Source organism: Eptesicus fuscus, chromosome 22 (genome assembly GCF_027574615.1).
Source record: "Eptesicus fuscus isolate TK198812 chromosome 22, DD_ASM_mEF_20220401, whole genome shotgun sequence".
In the NCBI taxonomy this organism is placed as follows: Eukaryota; Metazoa; Chordata; class Mammalia; order Chiroptera; family Vespertilionidae; genus Eptesicus; species Eptesicus fuscus.
In genome coordinates, this window is record NC_072494.1 from 4053265 (window position 1) to 4072111 (window position 18847).

The window sequence follows — 18847 nt, forward strand, 5'->3', positions numbered from 1 at the left end:
GGAAAGCGCTACTTGAGGTTCTGAATTACAGCATTTTTCTTTGCAGGCTCGGAAACACGGGCTTCCTGGTGGCGCTGTTTTGAAGGCAGGATGATATGTGTACCGGGGACCAGCGATTGGGAAACAGCTCTCGGGGAGTCTTCCGGGGGAACAATCATTCCTCAGGCTCCGCGCGCACAGCCGTCCCGAGTGCGGGCATTATTCTTATGACGCTGTGGCCCGGCCTGAAATAGCCGAACCCACCTTTCCTCCTGGTGGGCTTTTTCTACGGCGCCGAACACCTTAAATGCGAGGCTTAACTCCACAGCGGCTGGCCACGCTGCTTCTGACAGAGCAAACATCTGACGTTTCCAATCGTTTTATTCAACAGTTTAGGTTTTCATTTTTTGGCATGGTCCTCATTTAGCCATGTGCACATGACAGACGTCTGGGTGAAACTGGTCTGTTTTGATAACTGAGCTGTTATCCCAGCAATGCGTTTGCCTTTTTCTTTCGCGGCGCCTTTACCTGGTTGTGTAAGGACAGGTGCAGCCCCGCGAGCCCCCCCCCGCCCAGACACACGTGCACATACGGTGCTGGGTGCAGCGAGACAGATTCGGCTCTTGATGCCACAGGTCACAAAGCCATTTGGGAGCAACTAGAAGGTAATGAATGTGCTGAACCGAAACCTCTGCCTGGAAGGCTTTTCTGTGGACAGCGAGAACGAGGTAGATCTGTGTGTCTCCTCTGTCCCCTGCGGGGATGGCTTCAGGCAAGAGGGCAATGTCAGGTGGCAGATATGTGCCGGACATGAGTGAAGGATGGTCTCGGGTTTTCTCCTGCGATGTTTACCCAGAGTTAGGAACTCTCCCTCAGTGCAACAGCACGCATCACCCTAGCACTGGGCATGGAGTCCTTTCAACGTCGGGGTGCCACTCGGGATACTGTGGGTCCACAGTGGACTAAGGGACAGCCGCTGGCCTGAAGCGGAACTGGACCCGGCTGCAGCAGGGCACGGAGACTCCGGACAGGGGGCCTGATGTTAGCTTGACCGAATCCCCGCTGCGCTTCTTGTGTCACTGGGTTAAGAGAAATGGGACTGTGGAGCCCCGGGGTGGAATTCCACACACAGGAGTCTCAGGAAATCAGAGCCAGTGGGAACGGGATGCCTCAACTTCCCCACCACAGCTTCACGTTGCGGCCTCTTCATGGATCCGTGCCCTCACAGGACCATTGCTGTCCTTCGCTGTGACCTTTAGTGTCACTACCTGGCGCCTGCCTCCCAGAGAGAGGGAGGGTCCTGCCCCCTTGTCGCCATCACTCTCTCCTCAGGGCCTGAATCCGCCCCGGCCTCACAGGACGTGGAGCAAACATCTTCCCGATGAATGAGCATCCCTGGAGGTGAGGATCCGTCTTCTCTCCACACAGCTGTCTCGGAGTCCCCGGGATCGCAGGCAGGTGCGGTCTGCTCTCTCAGCGCCTTTTCTGTAGACCTGGGGCAGAGCAGCTTGCGCCTGCTCAGCGTAACACTGCGGTGGAGATAACATCTGCTGAGGAGGCCGGATTACACCTGTATTTGTAAGCCCGTTACAGCGAGGAAGACGGATTCCTTCGAGATCCTTTCCGTAATAGGATTTCCGGCGGCTTCTGGAAGCCGCTAAACTAAATGGCTGCTCAACGTGGGTGTCCTATCCCGTGAAGTGGGTGATGAGTCAGGGTCCACCCCGTGCTATCACACATGCCCGGGCCTGGGATGGGGTTCATCCAGGGGAAAGGGGAGTCCTCCCTGATTTCCCTCCAGCCCACGCCCCCTTCTCTTCTGGAAAATGGGAGCTTTTCTGATGACACAGGACTGGAATAAGCATCCCCGGGTTGGCCGGCTCCCAAGTAATTTGGTTCTGCATTAGTAACTCCCACTTCACAGTCTCTCCTAGGCTCCGTGTAAATGCCTGTATAATGTCTTCAGGGCGGTCGCTTATTTTCTGAATGTTTGATGGAGCCAATTCTCTGTTTCATCAGACGTATAAAAAGTGGGTCCTGGACAGAGTCGTAGAGGAGGCCTGTGCCGTTAGGCGTCACCCCCCCTCCCTGCTCCGCCAGCTCACCCCCATCAGGAGTAGGCACAGTTGGTTTGGGGTCCATCCGTTCACGAGCAGACACCCATCCAGGGGTCAGTCAACCCAGAACTGAGCGGGGAGGACAGCCACGTTCACAGATGATTACAATTCAGTGTAGTGGGGTCTTCAGGAGAAATTCGGATTACAGATGGAATGGTGGAGGAAGACAGGAGGGGAGATTCCACTAACTGGGGCTGTTCGGAAGACACGTGACAGAGGAGAAATGATGCTGTAAATGATGGGAAGGTGAGGATCTGCCTGTAGGAACGTGGCTGAGAAGGCACTTGGGCCCGGGGCCCCTTCAGGAATAAGGAGAAGCTCAAGGTCACTAAAGACAATCGCGGGACTGGAAAGGAAGGAGTTAGCCACGGATTATAAAGAGCTTCCTATGACCTGCCGAGGAGTCAGCTACGGTCTGCAATGCAAACCTGCCAAGCCGCGTTTCCGAGTCCCTAAACTGTCCAGGCAGCTGCTGACCCACCTGGCTGACAAGCACCCCTGTGCCGCACCCCCACCCACCGCGGGGCGAGAGCGGAGCTTCCGCTGGGCTCGGGGTGCGCTGGCTCTGAGAATGGGTCTTTCATAGATATCCTCTGCCTCGGACGACACCAAGTATCTGCTTGCTGAATCAGCCCAAGCCAAGGACACGGGTCTTATCTGGCCCTTGAATTGCGTCTCGGCAGCGCGGATGAGTAATAATTTCACTTCCCCAAGGGAACATCTGGAGCATCTCTCACGTGCACACCGCCTGGGCTATTTTCCTCCCAGGCTGGTGATACAGCCACAGACCACACAGCCCGCGCCTGCGCTCAAGGCTAGTCTTCCTCCCTACCTGATCACAGCACAGCAACGCGTGAGGGGCCAGTGTCCCTGGGGGCAAAGGGGCTGGGAGAACTCGGGCAAACGGTGTTAGGAGAACCAAAGGCCTTTGTAATCGAATGGGATGCATTTGGAACTTCCACCGAAATAGGAATTTCTGGGTAAAAAGTAGGGAAGTTTATTTTCCCGAATTTCTTTTAATATAAGTTTTGGTGGCCTTGCTTGTTTTAAAAGCATATATGGCTACTTGTGCTATAAAATTATTATTCAACTTATTACGCTTTCCATAAATTTTCAAGTCTATCTTACAAGCAAATGATAGTTTTCTATTTAGAAATTTAGTTCCGTTTAACTAACACGTTTGTTTTAATTCTAAATCGGTCGATGGCATTTTCTTATATGGTTACACTATATTAACTATTAAGTACTGAGAACGCCCAGTGCTCTTTGAGGTTGTTCTGTAGGAGGCTGGCAGCAAAAGCCAGGTTCCTGAGTTCGAGGTAAGACCCTACCTAATTCTCAGGGGCCTTCTTTCCATCTCTGTCCTGTGCGAACCAGTCAAGACTATTTCTGTTAGACAGCACAGAACACACAGTCCTAAAAACCACGTTTTCTAAGATGATAGGTGGTTAGAGACTCGGCTGTGTAACATCCCACGTGTAAAAACGGAGCATCTGATCGTGGCCTGAAGGGTAGGCCACTTGGACACAGACAGACATGATCTGATCTCTCAGCCCCGTGCAGAGCTTCAGAGAGTTCGCAGGACAGCGTTTCCCGGCCTGGGGCTTCCGCACTGAAGGGACTGCTGAGCCCCAGTCTGACGGAGTCCCTTTCCCACAGCCCAATCCTGCCCTGAAACTCTCCCAACACCACTTTCCATCCATTTGCCCGGATTTGATCTTACCCCCAAATCCTATAAGGAGGTATCTTCATTTTTAAGGATGGAAAGAATTCCATGGATCCTTTAAGGGAACTTGCAGAAGATGGATTTCTGTGATATCTTTACTGATACTTCACCACTGATCAAGCTCAACGCCATTGAAATTTGATCTTTTTTGAATCGTTAAAATATTTTTCAGGAAACACCACTATGCTTACCACTATTTAGATCACATCCAACTGGATCATGGTCACCCTAAAATGAGTTTTCTGTGATGAATTTAACAAATTCATTTAGTCATTGAACATATATTTGAAAATACAGAAGGTACAATTTTACATACTATAGGTGCACTTAAAATAATCATGTTCATAAAATTTTATATTTTATTGATTTTTTACAGAGAGGAAGGGTGAGAGACAGAGAGTTAGAAACATGGATGAGAGAGAAACTTCCATCAGCTGCCTTCTGCACACCCCCCACTGGGGATGTGCCCGCAACCAAGGTACATGCCCTTGACTGGAATCGAACCTGGGACCCTTGAGTCCACAGGCCAACGCTCTATCCACTGAGCCAAACCGGTTAGGGCCATGTTCATAAAATTTACTGGAACAAAAGAAGTGCACTTTAATGTATGAATATAAATGTAAAACATGATAAAATTATTAAGATGAAGTTCAAGGAAAACAAATAATCTTAATTTTGTCCTGTAAAATAGCAAAGTAATAGCCATTTAAAGAAAAGGAGATATTTAAGTGCACATTATTACTAAGTCATGGAGCTTAATAGTGGGAGCAAAACTGGCACGTGGATACACAACATTCACATTCATTTATTCACTTATTAACTTTGAATAATGCACAGCCAAGCCTAAACTTTTAGCATAATATTTTCCGAAAAACTAGTTTTAGTCATTGCACACTGCAAACAAATGAAAATCCCTGTGATAATAAATCAACATCTATGTTCACTGTCATTTAGTGCCACCACCAATTATTTCGTTTAAGAGGATCTTTTGTTGGGAACTGTCATCGCTGCCTAATAATAATGAAATAGAAAACCATCAACAAGAATCCTGTTTAAATTATTTCCCACAGGGAAGAAAATGAGCCCGTGAAAAGGACTGAAACAGAAGAATGAGGTACAACCACCATTTTTAATGCGCATTTTGGGGAGCACTGCCACGGCCTGGAGAGGCCGCTGTTTGAAGCAGTTACAGAAAACCGCGCCGCTCCTAAACCTCACCCGTGTGCCCGCCACAGGGGTACACCTGGTACTAGAGCCGTCACAAATGGGCTCAGGTTCGAGGGTGCAGGTGGCCACCCCTTTGCTTGTTGGAGCTGGGACACACCGTGGGATGAATGGTGAACTCTCCATCCATCAAATGTCCCTTCATCCCTATGTATAGAATTGTGAGCCTGTATTTTATTTTATTTTTTAAATTTAGAAAAAAAATTAAATATACTTGTATTGAGTTTGGAGAGGAAGGGAGAGAGAGAGAGAGAGAGAGAGAGAGGGAGAGAGAGAGAGAGAGAGAGAGATAGAAATATTAATGATGAGAGCGACTCCTGGATCGGCTGCCTCCTGCACACCCCCGACTGGGAATCAAGCCCGCAACCCGGGCACGTGCTCTGACTGGGAATCGAACTGTGACCCCCCTGGTTCATAGGTCGATGTTCAACCACTGAGCCACGCTGGCCAGGCAATGAGCCTGTATTATAACATGGCCTCTACAGTGCACAGTAGGAGCCTCTGCAGGCGTGGCCCTCGCTGCTCAGGTAAGAATTTTGCATAAGGAATCACACCTGGTTCTCCGTGTTACACGCCCACTAACTTCAGAAAAGAACTCAAGTGTATGAATCGTCCTTAAGCCTCTTGAGTGATTCAGTCTTAGTACTGCAAGCAGATAATCCTGGGAGGACAGAAAGGAGCACAGAGCTCACCAGGCAAGAGCTACCTGCCTTTGCCTCGCTTGGCTTTAATTTTATGCTCAAGACATTTTTCATTAAAGCTAGAAACAACAGGGGTGGAAAGATTTAAAAATATCATGCTCTGCCAAATGCATGAGGTCTTTCCAGGTTATTTTATGGCATCTGACATCTATCCCCCGCCCCCCAATTCAACTGGATTCTTGTTAAAAAGACATCTGTACGTGACACAGTCCTCATTCAGACACTTAGCTTAGTGAGGGTCATTATTTCGTGTTTCAGCTGAATCTCAATCGTGTGCGGCTCTTCAAAGAGAATTGTGTCTGGCGCATCACTTTCTTGTAGCAAGACAAACCTGTAATATTCCTTCCCATTCAATTAGACCTGAAACAAAGTCTGATACGGGGTTAATGGCTTTAGCCTCTTTAGATACTTTGAATGAACAAGAAGAACCTGAAAGATTTTTCTGGTAGGAATTAAATTTGAAACCCAAGATGATTCTCATATCTAAATGAATTGTAAAAGAGAGTAAGACATTTTAAAAAGGCAACGGCTAGAATTTATATTTTTGGTAATTGTTATGCATTACACGTGTTTAACAAACTTAGCTCAGAATTGTAAAAAGGTGACGTCTTCATGTAGTGCCCTTAGAATAATGTATTTAATGCAACCTCTGAAACAATGAGGTTGATTAAAATTTTTAGAAGGAATAATGGATAAAACAAAAAGATAGAACATGGGCCCAACAAAGTATCGTCAATTTTCCTAAACAAGACCTGTATTTACACACCTTGCTTCTCATTCACTACCCCTGTCGTCTATCATTTTCTCCTGCCAATGTGTGATTTGCTTCCCAAGTCATTACCCAGAAGACCTTGACTATTCCATACTGACAGGATGGATGGAAGGGACCAAAAATAATATTTAATGAGCATCATCGGATGGCATTTACTCCGTATCTATACTTTACCCCATAGAAACCTCAGAGCCTCCCAACAATCCTATGAGGCAGGGGGCAGCACCTGCCATGGTCCAGATGTGAGAAGCAGTTCTGCAGAACCCTGGAGCAGAGAAAAGGCCTAAGTGGCTCGGGCACAGGAGACAAATGCACGTGCATCAGAGGATGAGAGTGAGGAGGGAGCCGGAGGCAAATAGTATAGGATCCTATAATACATGCACATGACTGAGAAGTTTCTCCAAGAACAATGAGAAGTCATTTGGAGAGTTTGACGGTTGCATGAAGTTTTCAGATTTGCCTGTTTAAGATATAACTCCAGCTAAAATGTGTGGGAAAGAAAAACTGTTTGGGGCAAAAGAAACCACTAGGCTCCAGTTTAGCATTTCAAGTCAGGCACAGTCTGCAGAGAGAAGCAATGGTATCAGTACCCAGGCCAGGAGTTGATGGATCTAAGGTGTATTGGGGGAACATACCAATTCTTCAGGATGGTCTACATCCTTAGCGACTATTTACTTGTCTCTCTTCCCCTACAAACTTGGATTTTACTTGTGGTGGAATGTTAATAGCCACCATGCTTCCTGGCATAGCATAGCCTCTCATCAATGACTGAGCTCAAGTCATGAAACAGCAGCCAGACAGACACCGGAGAGTCAGCCTCAGGAGACGGATAAATGACAAGACCCTGCGCAGCGCCTGCAGCGGAGCCTGGTCACCTGTGCACGTCCTCAGGTTACGGGGATTAGCATTTTCACTAAGGGTGTTTTTTCTGGACTGTAGTGGTAGGAACTGAAAAAACAAACCTATTATGCCCAGATCTATTGATTTTGAGTTTGGACTAGAGCACAAAGAGTGGTGAGCCCCAAATATAATTTGCACCCTGAACTTTGCACACCCCAACATTGGCCAAAGGCATGACGTAACTAAAAGGCATCTGAGCAACTGTGCCACAGTAGGGCTTCCAGGTTGTTCTGCCAGGAGATGAACCCCACCCCTGCAACTGGATAGTGGAGGAAGAGTCTGTCCTGAAAGCTGAAATTAATGCATTAACATTCCAGATTCATGCCCAGTGAACTGTGGAAAATACCTTGAATAAGACAAAAGCAGAGGTGCTTTCTGTTGAATTTTTTAAAATACATTTTTATCGATTTTTTACAGAGAGGAAGGGAGAGGGATAGAGAGTCAGAAACATCGATGAGAGAGAAACATCGATCAGCTGCCTCCTGCACACTCCCTTCTGGGGATATGCCTGAAACCAAGGTACATGCCCTTGACTGGAATCAAAACTGGGACCCTTGAGTCCGCAGGCCGACACTCTATTCACTGAGCCAAACCGGTTAGGGCCATTTTGTTGAATTTGTTGAAGGGCTAACATATACCAACGGGAATCACTGTTATTTTCCCTTTAAAAAGGAAAAAAACACCCAAAACTTTGCACCACTTCTGAAAGTCATATCAATGTTCTTATTCTTTAAAAAAATATATTTTTATTGATTTTAGAGAGAGGAAAAGAGAGAGAGAGACGGATAGAAACATCAATGATGAGAATCACTGATTGGCTGCCTCCTGCAAGCCCCCTTCTGGGGATCGAGTGTACAACCTGGGCATGTGCCCTGACTGGGAATCGAACCGTGACCTACTGGTTCATGGGTCAATGCTCAACCATTGAAGTATGCTGGCCAGGCTGTTCTTACTCTTTTGAGGGCCATTATTTTTAGCAGTAACTGATTGAACCTAATTCAGCATTCACTTTTTTTTTTTTTAATTTTGAGTGTGTGCTGTAGTTTGGAGACTATGCTCATGGTAGCCAAACAGGGTTCCTGTCCCTTTTGCAGATGACAGATAAGTGGAAGACAATAAGTAAATTAATAATTACAACACCATGCATCAAAGTGATAACAGGAATGCCTACACGCTCACGTGTCCCAGAAATCATGTCAAATCTGCTACGGTAACCCAGCCATTTGTCTATTCCTTTAACAGAGAATCCATCCCAAATAAAAACTATATCCTATAAAACTTACAGAGTCTTTCAATTCTATTATATAGTAACAAAACCTCCAGAAAATCTATCACGACCAAGTCACACTGTTTCTGTCCCTCGTCTGGCTTTCTGTCCCGTTCTGATGAGACAACAATGGCACAGCTGCCGCTCTCCCCTGGTGCAGCGGGATGTAGCAAATGCAGAAAAGAAAGGGACAATGTGATAGTAGTTTTAAGTGTTGGCAGAGGCTCTGGGCAAAGCTGATATGTCCACTGGTATCAGATCTGACAAAAGCAGCGATGTGTTCCATTGTCGGAACGAGGGGAGATGGAGGTGTATTGTGTGGAACATGAAACCCCCCCAAGCAGTTCATGCTCCCGTCACAATGCCTAGCGACTCCGCAGGCACCAGCTCCATTCCCCGGCGAACAGCCGTTATTTCTTCTGGCTTTGATTCCCCTTGATCGTGTCCTGATAGCATGCCTTCTAAAGGGGTTAATTTGCTATTTATGAAATTGTTTACAGGCTTACAATGTGCAAATGTGTACACAGATATGTAAACATACACATATGAGAGAGAGAGTGAGGGAATTGAGAATTTCACATGGAATCTATAGCAGTAAAATGCTCTGTATGATTGGAGAAAATAAACCCTTACTTCATAATTTGCTTTCTGGTTTTTTATTAGGTCATATATATTTTTTTTACTCATGGCAAAAAGTAAAATCTCTAGAGGAAACTTATATATATCATGAGGAAGTATGTCTGCTTCATTCAAAAAGTTGTACTGTAAAAACAGTTTACTAATATCTCTTATTTTTGTTCTGTGCCCTGAGTTTGAGCACTTCTTTTTATTACTCAAGTAATGTTTGTCCAACAGCTTTTCCTTCGATTCTCTTCATGAAAATGAGGTCTTTTCTTATGGAACTGAACAATGAGCTGACAACTCGGAATCAAAGGAATAAAGAGGTGAGCTTTTGGAATTGAGTGCGGCACCTTATTGTTTGCTGTGGACAGAGCTGCCTAATAAAGGTAAAATGCCAGGGAGGCTCTGGCGAACAGCTTCATTATTGAACGCAGAAGAGAAAAGCAGGCTCAGTGTGCGGATTACATTTAGGGCTGCTGGTGGCCAGCAGGCGGTGAATGCCAGTCATTTCTCCTGTTTACACATCCCTTCAAAAAGTTCTCTATATCTCCATTAATTAATGATTTTTACGCCTGGCATTTGATTCACTTTTAAACTTAAGAATGTTTTGTATTGCCCTAGCTGGTTTGGCTCAGTGGATACAGCGTCAGACTGCGGATGTAAGGGTCCCAGATTTGATTCCGGTCAAGGGCACATGCCTGGGCTGTGGGCTCGATCCCCAGTTGAGGGTGTGCAGGAGGCAGCCAATCAATGATTTTCTCTCATCATTGATGTTTCTATCTCTCCCTCTCCCTTCCTCTCTGAAATCAATAAAAAAATATACATATATTTTAAAAAGAATGTTTTGTATTTTTTTTTAATTTGGCCTGACAAAATACGTGCATGTAATATTTATATAAATGTATATAATATATAATACGATGTAAAACTGTATATATTTACAAACGTACGTATTTCAGATTTTTCCCTTCTATTTTGCTGGTTTTATTCTTTCCCTAGGAAGAAGTATTATAGAAGAATACATGCTAGTGCCTGGGTCACACATCATCTCCTGAGAGTGAATGAAGTCCCATGGAAATATCATCATCAGAAGAAAATCTGTGGCACAATTGCATCACTTTAATCCTATTTTCTGCTCTAACTCTAACACATTGCAGTAAAAACTTTGCGTCTTTTAGAAGTGAATCTTGGCAATTTTCATTTAATAGATTATAAAATGAAAAATGCCCAGTGATGAGAAACAGCACCAGCGAGGCCTGCAAACCCACGCAGAAGGATTGGTTAGGTGGAGGGAGCTTTGTGGAGGTCAATTGGCTGATGCCAATGCAAGCTGAGAATGCTGCTCAAGGTACGTGTTCTGCCCTATTTTCCTACCCTACTGGACACGAAGACAGCGATTTTCTTTCTTTTTTTAAAAAAAATATATTTATTGATTTTTTTACACAGAGGAAGGGAGAGGGATAGAGAGTTAGAAACACCGACGAGAGAGAAACATCGATCAGTTGCCTCCTGCACACCCCCTACTGGGGATGTGCCCACAACCAAGGTACATGCCCTTGACCGGAATCGAACCTGGGGCCCTTGAGTCCGCAGGCCGATGCTCTATCCACTGAGCCAAACCGGTTAGGGCAAGACAGCGATTTTCAACCTTTCTCATCTCATGACACATAAACTACTTACTAAAATTCTGTGGCACACCAAAAAAATGTTATAATTTTTTTCTGATCTGGCAAAAAATAAAAAATAAAAAAATGGGGATAATTCTGATTCATTTACATATAGTCCCCATATGCCTTCAATAGAGTTTAACTCAATTTCAGCATCTTACCTAAGTATGGCACATTCGTCATCATTAATGACCCAGGCTTGACACATTTCTGTAACTAAAGACCGTCCTTTATTCCTCTTCCCTGTGATTTTACTAAATGCATTTTTTTTTTTCTCTTCTAGGATCCCATCCAAGATCCCACAAAATATAGAGCTGTCACGGCTCTTTAGGCCCTGCTGGGCTGTGGCAGTTTCTTAAATTAAAAAAAAAAAAAAAAAAGTCCTTTCTTTTCTTTTGATGATCTTGACAGTTTTGGAAAGTTCCTGTCAGGTTTACGTAGAAAACCCCTCAGTGGTGATTTTGCATGTCTCACTCCTGGTCAGAATGGGTGTACAGATTTTGGAGTCGGACCCAGAGGCAGCGTGGGGCACGCTCCTCAGGGTGCAGGCCAAGAGCACAGGCCAACATGACTTGTCTATGGGGGAAGCGCTGTTGGTCAGGGTTTCCCACCCTGCAGTTATTGTCCCCTCTTTCTAAAAAAATATATTTTTATGGATTTCAGAGAGGAAGGGAGAGAGAGAGAAACATCAAGGATGAGAGAGTATCATCGATAGGCTGCCTCCTGCCTGCCCCAAATTGGGGATTGAGCCCGCAACCCAGGCATGTGTCCCGACCGGGAATCGAACTGTGACCTCCTAGTTCATAGGTCGACGCTCAACCACTGAGCCACGCCAGCTGGGCCATTCTGGGCTCTTTGAAAGGAAATCGTTATGCACAACCCAAGCCTAAGGAAGCATGAACAAGAGTAAGTTGGACTTGATGAAAATTTAAAAGCTCTGCTCTCTGTGAAAAACAGTTACAAAAATAGACAAGCCAGAGGATAGAAACAAGGAATGAAACACACACACACACACACACACACACACACACACACACACACACACACACACATATGGAGATTAACCAACATGTTCCCAAAATGACGGCAGCAGCCCACAGCTATTCCACAGGCGCCCTGTGCCGGGTGCTGACCTGTGAGAAGGGCCGCATTCTCTTCTCTTGGGGTTAAAGCTCAGCCGCAGGGCACCGGAGTCTGGGGCTGTGACTTCCATGTGTAGTTCCACACCCCCTTTGAGCAAGGAATGCAGGCATCGTAAAGGGTTCAAAGAAGAGGGAAATTAGATTTCCTAATGTAAATGTTTGTGTATGACATATTTTTATTATTTGAAAATTGTATAATTGTGACAATATCTCCGGATACATTCAACCTCAACTCTAATTTTCAGCCAGTGGAAATGATGATAATTATAATGTGAATGACAGTCCAATCACCACTGTAAAAAACCAGAGTGGCCTTTTTCTACCATCTCAAGCTTCCCCCCACACCCCGCCCCCAATATCTAAGGATGTTGTGCTTCTCTTCTTATTAACAACATAGATGTTTTTCTTGGCTAATGTGTAAATATTAAACCACAAAATGAGTGTAATACCTTGTTAGCACTGGCGTATGGTATTATGTGACTAGCTCTTATTACATGTGAAAATTGTTGACAATGGCATTGATTTCTGTCATTTCCTCTATTTATTCTCCTTTAATAACCCCTACCCCAGACTTTACCTACTATTCTCAATGATAGTAATTTGTTTTGATCCTTTAAGCAAAAAACAACAACAACACACACACACACAAAACACAAAAAAACATTGGATAGGATTCCTCATGTCCTTTCTCTTTGACTACCCAGCTAACACCCTTATCTCAGAGGACTGATGGTAGAATAAGATCACAAATTGCTTTTCATCATGCCAACCACACTTTCTCTAATATGCAGCAATTTCCACTGGTTATTTCTAATTAACAATTTTCCACTCATATCCACACACAAAACTTCTATCATCTCCTACTTATTTGTAGAAATAGGTTAACAAAAACTCTACCTTGTACAAAATGCAATGTTTTTTCTACCTTCCGTTATCATCTGTCTCTCTACCCTGTTAACCACAGTACACTGTGAAAACGGAAATGGGAATCATTATGTTACTTTAAAAATATGTAGCCTACATAATTCTAAAAAATATTTTATATTATTTGTAATATAATTATGGGTGCCAAAAACCAAACCCCACAGTGAAATTAAGATCCGGGAACTACATATTAAAATGGGAAGGGGATAGAAAAGTACATTTGCTTGAACACCTATGCTAAGAAAGAAAAAGAGAATTTCATTCTGAGCTTCCTGGCTATCAAAAACAAGAAGAAAATACACATACAAAGTACCGTATAGTTTTAATTATTTATAATAAAAAATGCACGCCTCTGTCATGGTGGGCTTGTCTGTCTTCCCATGTCTGAATTCTGATAAGAGTGTGATGACTTACTTTGTATTCTGGACACCAAACTATGTATAAAAATGATCCACACCAGCTATTTTGTTTACAAAAACACACTGACGTTTTATGTGCATGACAATTCGTAAATAAACCTTCCATAAGCATTGAACGTGTAATGGAATCATAATCCTGTACAGATAGCAATGGCAGGGAGAAGCTGACATATACTATCCAGGAGGCTAGTTTTGTAATGATTTAATGTTGAGTTGCCACGGCACACGTCTGAACACTGACACGTAACTATTTCTGCCGAGTCTGAAAGTGCAGAGGAGTGATTTTCAACAGGTGTGCCACAAGCATTTTTAAAACATGCAATACCTGGCTTTTAGCCAGGGGCACTGACCAATTTGCCCTTAGACTGTCAAATAAAAAAATGACGACAGCCAATGCAACAATAACTGTCTGGTGTGAACGAATCTAAATTATACCTTTTTTTTGGTCAAATATGCAAAAAATGTATATTTTGGTGTGTCACAGAATTTTAGTAATTAGTTTGTGTGTGCCATGAGATGAAGAAGGTTGAAAATTGTCAGTGTCGATGATTACAGATAATTCAAAACAGAGAAGTCAAAGGAGACTTGATGGACAGACATTTTATTTCCTTAGATGAAAGAAGATATATTGTAGATATACAGGGAAACCTATATATATATAAAAGCCTAAGCAACTGTTACGACCAAATGACCTGTCAACCAGTTGTTATGACGTGCACTGAACACCAGGGGGCAGACATTCAATGCAGAAGCTGCCCCCTGGCGGTCAGTGCGCTCCCACAGCCAACCTCCTGCAGCCGGCCAACCTCCTGCAGTCTCGATCTGGACTGGGTGAGATGGCCCCGATCGCCAGCCAGACCGAGGGACCCCACCCTTGCACACATTCGTGCACTGGGCCTCTAGTACTCTTATAAAAATGTACCAGTTGAATACAGAAGCAGCTAGCATTCACCAACAGAAGGCAGGGTCCCTACACAGTGGTGAGTTGCAGTGATATGTGCAGAAATGAACATTATTTTTCTTCTAAAAAATCTACTCTGGGAGTTTGACATATTTTCTTACAGTCATTGCTCCAATTTTTGCATTTAATTTAGTTTGTTACACTGTGGGCTCTTTTAGACTTCTGGCATATGGAGCAATATTAATTTTTATTGCTCCCTCCACCCCTTTCCCAAATTCCTGGCCCTGAAGTGCAATTGGCAGAAAACCAAAAATCATGAGTTAATTTTAAAAGAAATGAAAACGTCTGAATTTCTGCCAATACCAATTCTGTACATTCTGAATGAAGGACTGAGTGTTCCAATCTTCCAGCAATTTCTGCTCTGCTTCCTTCAATCGAAGGTTTTGGATTGGGATGAAAATTCAGGGGAAATTCCTTTAGTAGCTACAAAGAAAAAAGCAGGAAAGCTGTAGGAAGCCAGAAAAGAAATGTTTAAGAATTCCCAAGTGGGTCAAATACTGGAAAGAAATCAATTCCAGGCTCGAGGCTTCCTTTATCACACCTTGATCTCTTTCCCCCTCACTTATCTATATATATAAAAGCCTAATATGCAAATTGTCCCCACAGGAGTTCGACTGGGAGACCGATCACTAGCTATGACCTGCGCTGACTACCGGGGGCAGTGTGGAACAAAGGAAGTCCCCAGCCAGCAGCTGGAAGGCCCTGATTGGCCCTGATTGCCGGCCTCGCCTAGGGACCCTACCCGTGCACAAATTTCGTGCATCGGGCCTCTAGTCAATAATAAATTTCTTTCACCCGTCTGGCGTGGCTCAGTGGTTGAGCATCGACCTATGAACCAGGAAGTCACGGTTCAATTCCCGATCAGAGCATATGCATGGGGTTGCGGGCTTGATCCCCAGTGTGGGGCATGCAGGAGGCAGCCGGCCAATGATTTTCCCTCATCCATGGATGTTTCTATCTTTCTCTCCCTCTCTCTTCCTCTCTGAAATCAATAAAAATATATAAATAAATGAAATAAATAAATTTCTTTCTATTTTGGGTTGATGTCAGCTAGGTTATTCCGTTAATAACTGTGATCACTATGATGTAATTTATGCCAACACTGGGGCTTCCTGGTGCCCCACAGCCAACGCAGCGCCGGCCCTCTCTGTTCTCTCTAAGGCCCTGGCAACATCATGGAAACCTTTACTAGAATTAAACAAAACAAAAAAAAGCTGGCAATGACAGAGCTTACCTGTATTTATTATTTAGACCTTTCCATTAGGATTTTAGGATTTGAAATGTTTTGTATTACATCTCAAACTCAAAGGGTTGCACCTGGTGGGATCATATTTGGACTCACAGGTGATGGGTTTTTACTTTTGATCTCCTCATGCCTATGTCTCACAGTCTCAACAAAAGTAAGAAACCTCTTTTTGAGACAATAAGACTTTTACAATGCGATAAAGATTGATATCACCTAAATAGCTAAAATATTCTAGGCCATCATCATTGTACAGATGACAGATTCCAAACATTCTTTGTCATTTACATCAATGATCATTCTTATTTTTGTCACATTGTACTAAAATATGTTGACAATAGGGGCACAAGTATTGTAATCATAATGTCTTTGCATTCATAAATATACTAACAAGATCTGTAACCCCCTTTGTTCCATTGTGTTGGTGATTTACAAGAAATCGGCGCCTGGCAGGCACACTATTGGTAGACAGAGGCCTAGGGCAATTTTCTCATAGATGTTTATATGAACAAGGCCTGCTCTGTTTGACCATCAAGAATTGTATAATTGATCAGCCCCTGCACTTTTAACTCATTGGAATACACTTAAATGTGAAGTGACCTTTGATATAGATTTCCAGTCTAAAAAACACACAAAATAACAGGCAGTGCACTCGGAGGTCCAGGATGTGTCTCCTGCTTCAGCAGTGTTTGGACGGAACAGACCTAGGGACGCCCCTTCTTCCATCCTCCGGCCACTCTCCTGCGTCTCATCCAGTCACCACCTTCAGAACCACCTCCGGGACCAGCCAACACACCAGTTTTTTTTCTACCTTAACTCCTTATCGCCGAGCAACCATGAGCTCCCAAATTCGTCAGAATTATCCCACCGAGGTGGAGGCTGCGGTCAACCGCCTGGCCAGCCTGCATCTTCGGGCCCCACACCTACCTCTCTCTGGGCTACTATTTCAACCATGAAGATGTGGCTCTCGAGGGCGTGGCCACTTCTTCCGTGAGTTGGTAGAGAAGAAGCACGAGGGTGCTGAGCATCTCTTCAAGTTGCAAAAAATGCAAGGTGGCCGCATTCTCTTCCAGGACGTGCTGAGGCCTCCCCAAGGTGAGTGGGCAAAGCTCAGGACGCCACAGAGGCCGCCCTGGCCTTGGAGAGGAACCTGAACCAGGCCCTTTTGGAGCTGCAGGCCCTGACTTCTACCCGTGCAGACCCTCATCTCTGCGACTTCCTGGAGAACCGCTTTCTGGATGAGGAGGTGAAACTCATCAAGAAGATGGGCGACCACCTGACTAACATCCACAGACTGGCTGCCGCCCAGGCTGGGCTGGGCGAGTATCTCTTCGAAAGGCTCACCCTCAAGCACGACTAGGAGCCTTTGGAGCCCAGAGGCCCCTTTGCACCCCCTGGTGTCTCTGGCTTTTACCTGAGCCTCTTCCCGAAACTACTCGTCATTCTTTTAACCACCCTGGAGCCCTTTCTCATGCACTGGACCGAATGAAACAATAAAGCTTTTTGCAGGGGAAAAAAAAAAAAAATACAAAAACTAAAAGGATTAATGAGTTCCTGTAGGTTTTAGTAAGCAGCGTGTTCTTGGTTGTAGAGATCTTTTCATAATGATTAAAACAAATGATGGTCCTACAAAAAATAATGAAGCAAACAAAAAATGAAAAAAATGTGGCCTTAAACAATAATTCCTCATTTTGATGAGTATATTAGGTACAGGAATAGGAAAGAAGTATCCGTTCTATTAATATTCTAGACACTTTTTCTAATTCTACTGATTTCCATGGAAAGAACATTTTATCTGATCCTTTTTTAGTCATGTTGATTACAGCTCATAATCATGTTACTTTTTAAAAATATATTTCTTTTATTGATTTACAAGAGGAAGGGAGAGGGAGAGAGAGATAGAAACATCAATGATGAGAGAGAATCATTGATCAGCTGCCTCCTGCATGCCCCCTACTGGGGATTCAAGCCTGAAATCAAACCCAGGACCCTTGGCTGTGTGCCCTTGGCTGGAATCAAACCCAGGACCCTTCAGTCCACAGGCTGACGCTCTATCCACTGAGCCAAACCAGCTAGGGTGCATGTTACTTTTTTATTTGAAACATTTTCATATATTTCTGCTCAGTGCACCCTCTATTCTAGACACCACTAACACGGTAACATATTAAATGAGAGAATGGTACATGAGTTACATATTCTAATTATTTAACTCCCAAAGAAGACATTTTAAAAACTACTCAAAATAGCAGTCATGTGGAATTAAAATTATATCTATGACATTCGCAATATCTTGAGGTTATTATTTTTATGATTTACTATGTTTTACGTTAGTGAACCCAATAATTCTATTATTTATTTTACTTTTTTATTGCCCCTTTTCTTGTTGATAAGCAAATTTTCACAGTACCTTTCCAATTTATGCTGACTGTCTTCTTTCCTAAACTTTCTACAATGTTGTTCGATCACTAAAAGCCTTTCTTCTTTTCCTTTGTTTCCTATAGATTTCTCCTCTTGCTCTATTTCTAGTGGAAAGCAAATTTCCTGCTTTGTTATTTCTATTAATTTTCTTAATGACAATGGGAACATTACATATTTATTTGAGGCTGAATAAAACTATTAAAATGTAGCAAAATATTGTTTTGCATAATTTAACATCTGGATAAGTAATTTTACACGTAAGTTCACACCAATGAACTTTTTTCTCAATAGCATTTTTCTCCTGTTGACTACTCTACATAACATAGTAACTGAGTTTTAAGTAATTGTTTTGGGACCCTTAAAGAAGAAAATTTACACCAAATTTAAATTTGCTCATAATTATATCTTTCCTCAAAATTCCATTTCCTGTAGCTTTTCTAATGAAAATCATATTATTACACCAGGAATTAACATTTCAATCTATACCTCTATAGCTTTCAAAATAAGCTCTTTAATATGGATTACTCTTTCAACTTAACAAGTTGACATGTTTAAGAAGAACAAAATCCCAAATGCCATCTTCATTTTCCAACTTGGTCTTTATCAACGATGCATATGTTAACATCTCAAATATTACCTAAAAATTACTTCAAATGACTCTTATTTTTCTACTCCACTATTTAGAAATCTACATTTATTGCTACACAAAAAAGGATCCATATATGTAGGCAGATCTCACAATTCTAAGAAACTGCAACAATGAGAC

At 43.5% G+C, this 18847-nt stretch overlaps 1 pseudogene; it reads left to right on the forward strand.

Annotated features, from left to right (window-relative positions):
• Positions 1-16499: 16499 nt before the first annotated feature.
• Positions 16500-17039, forward strand: LOC129147982 (ferritin light chain-like; annotated as a pseudogene).
• Positions 17040-18847: the final 1808 nt, after the last annotated feature.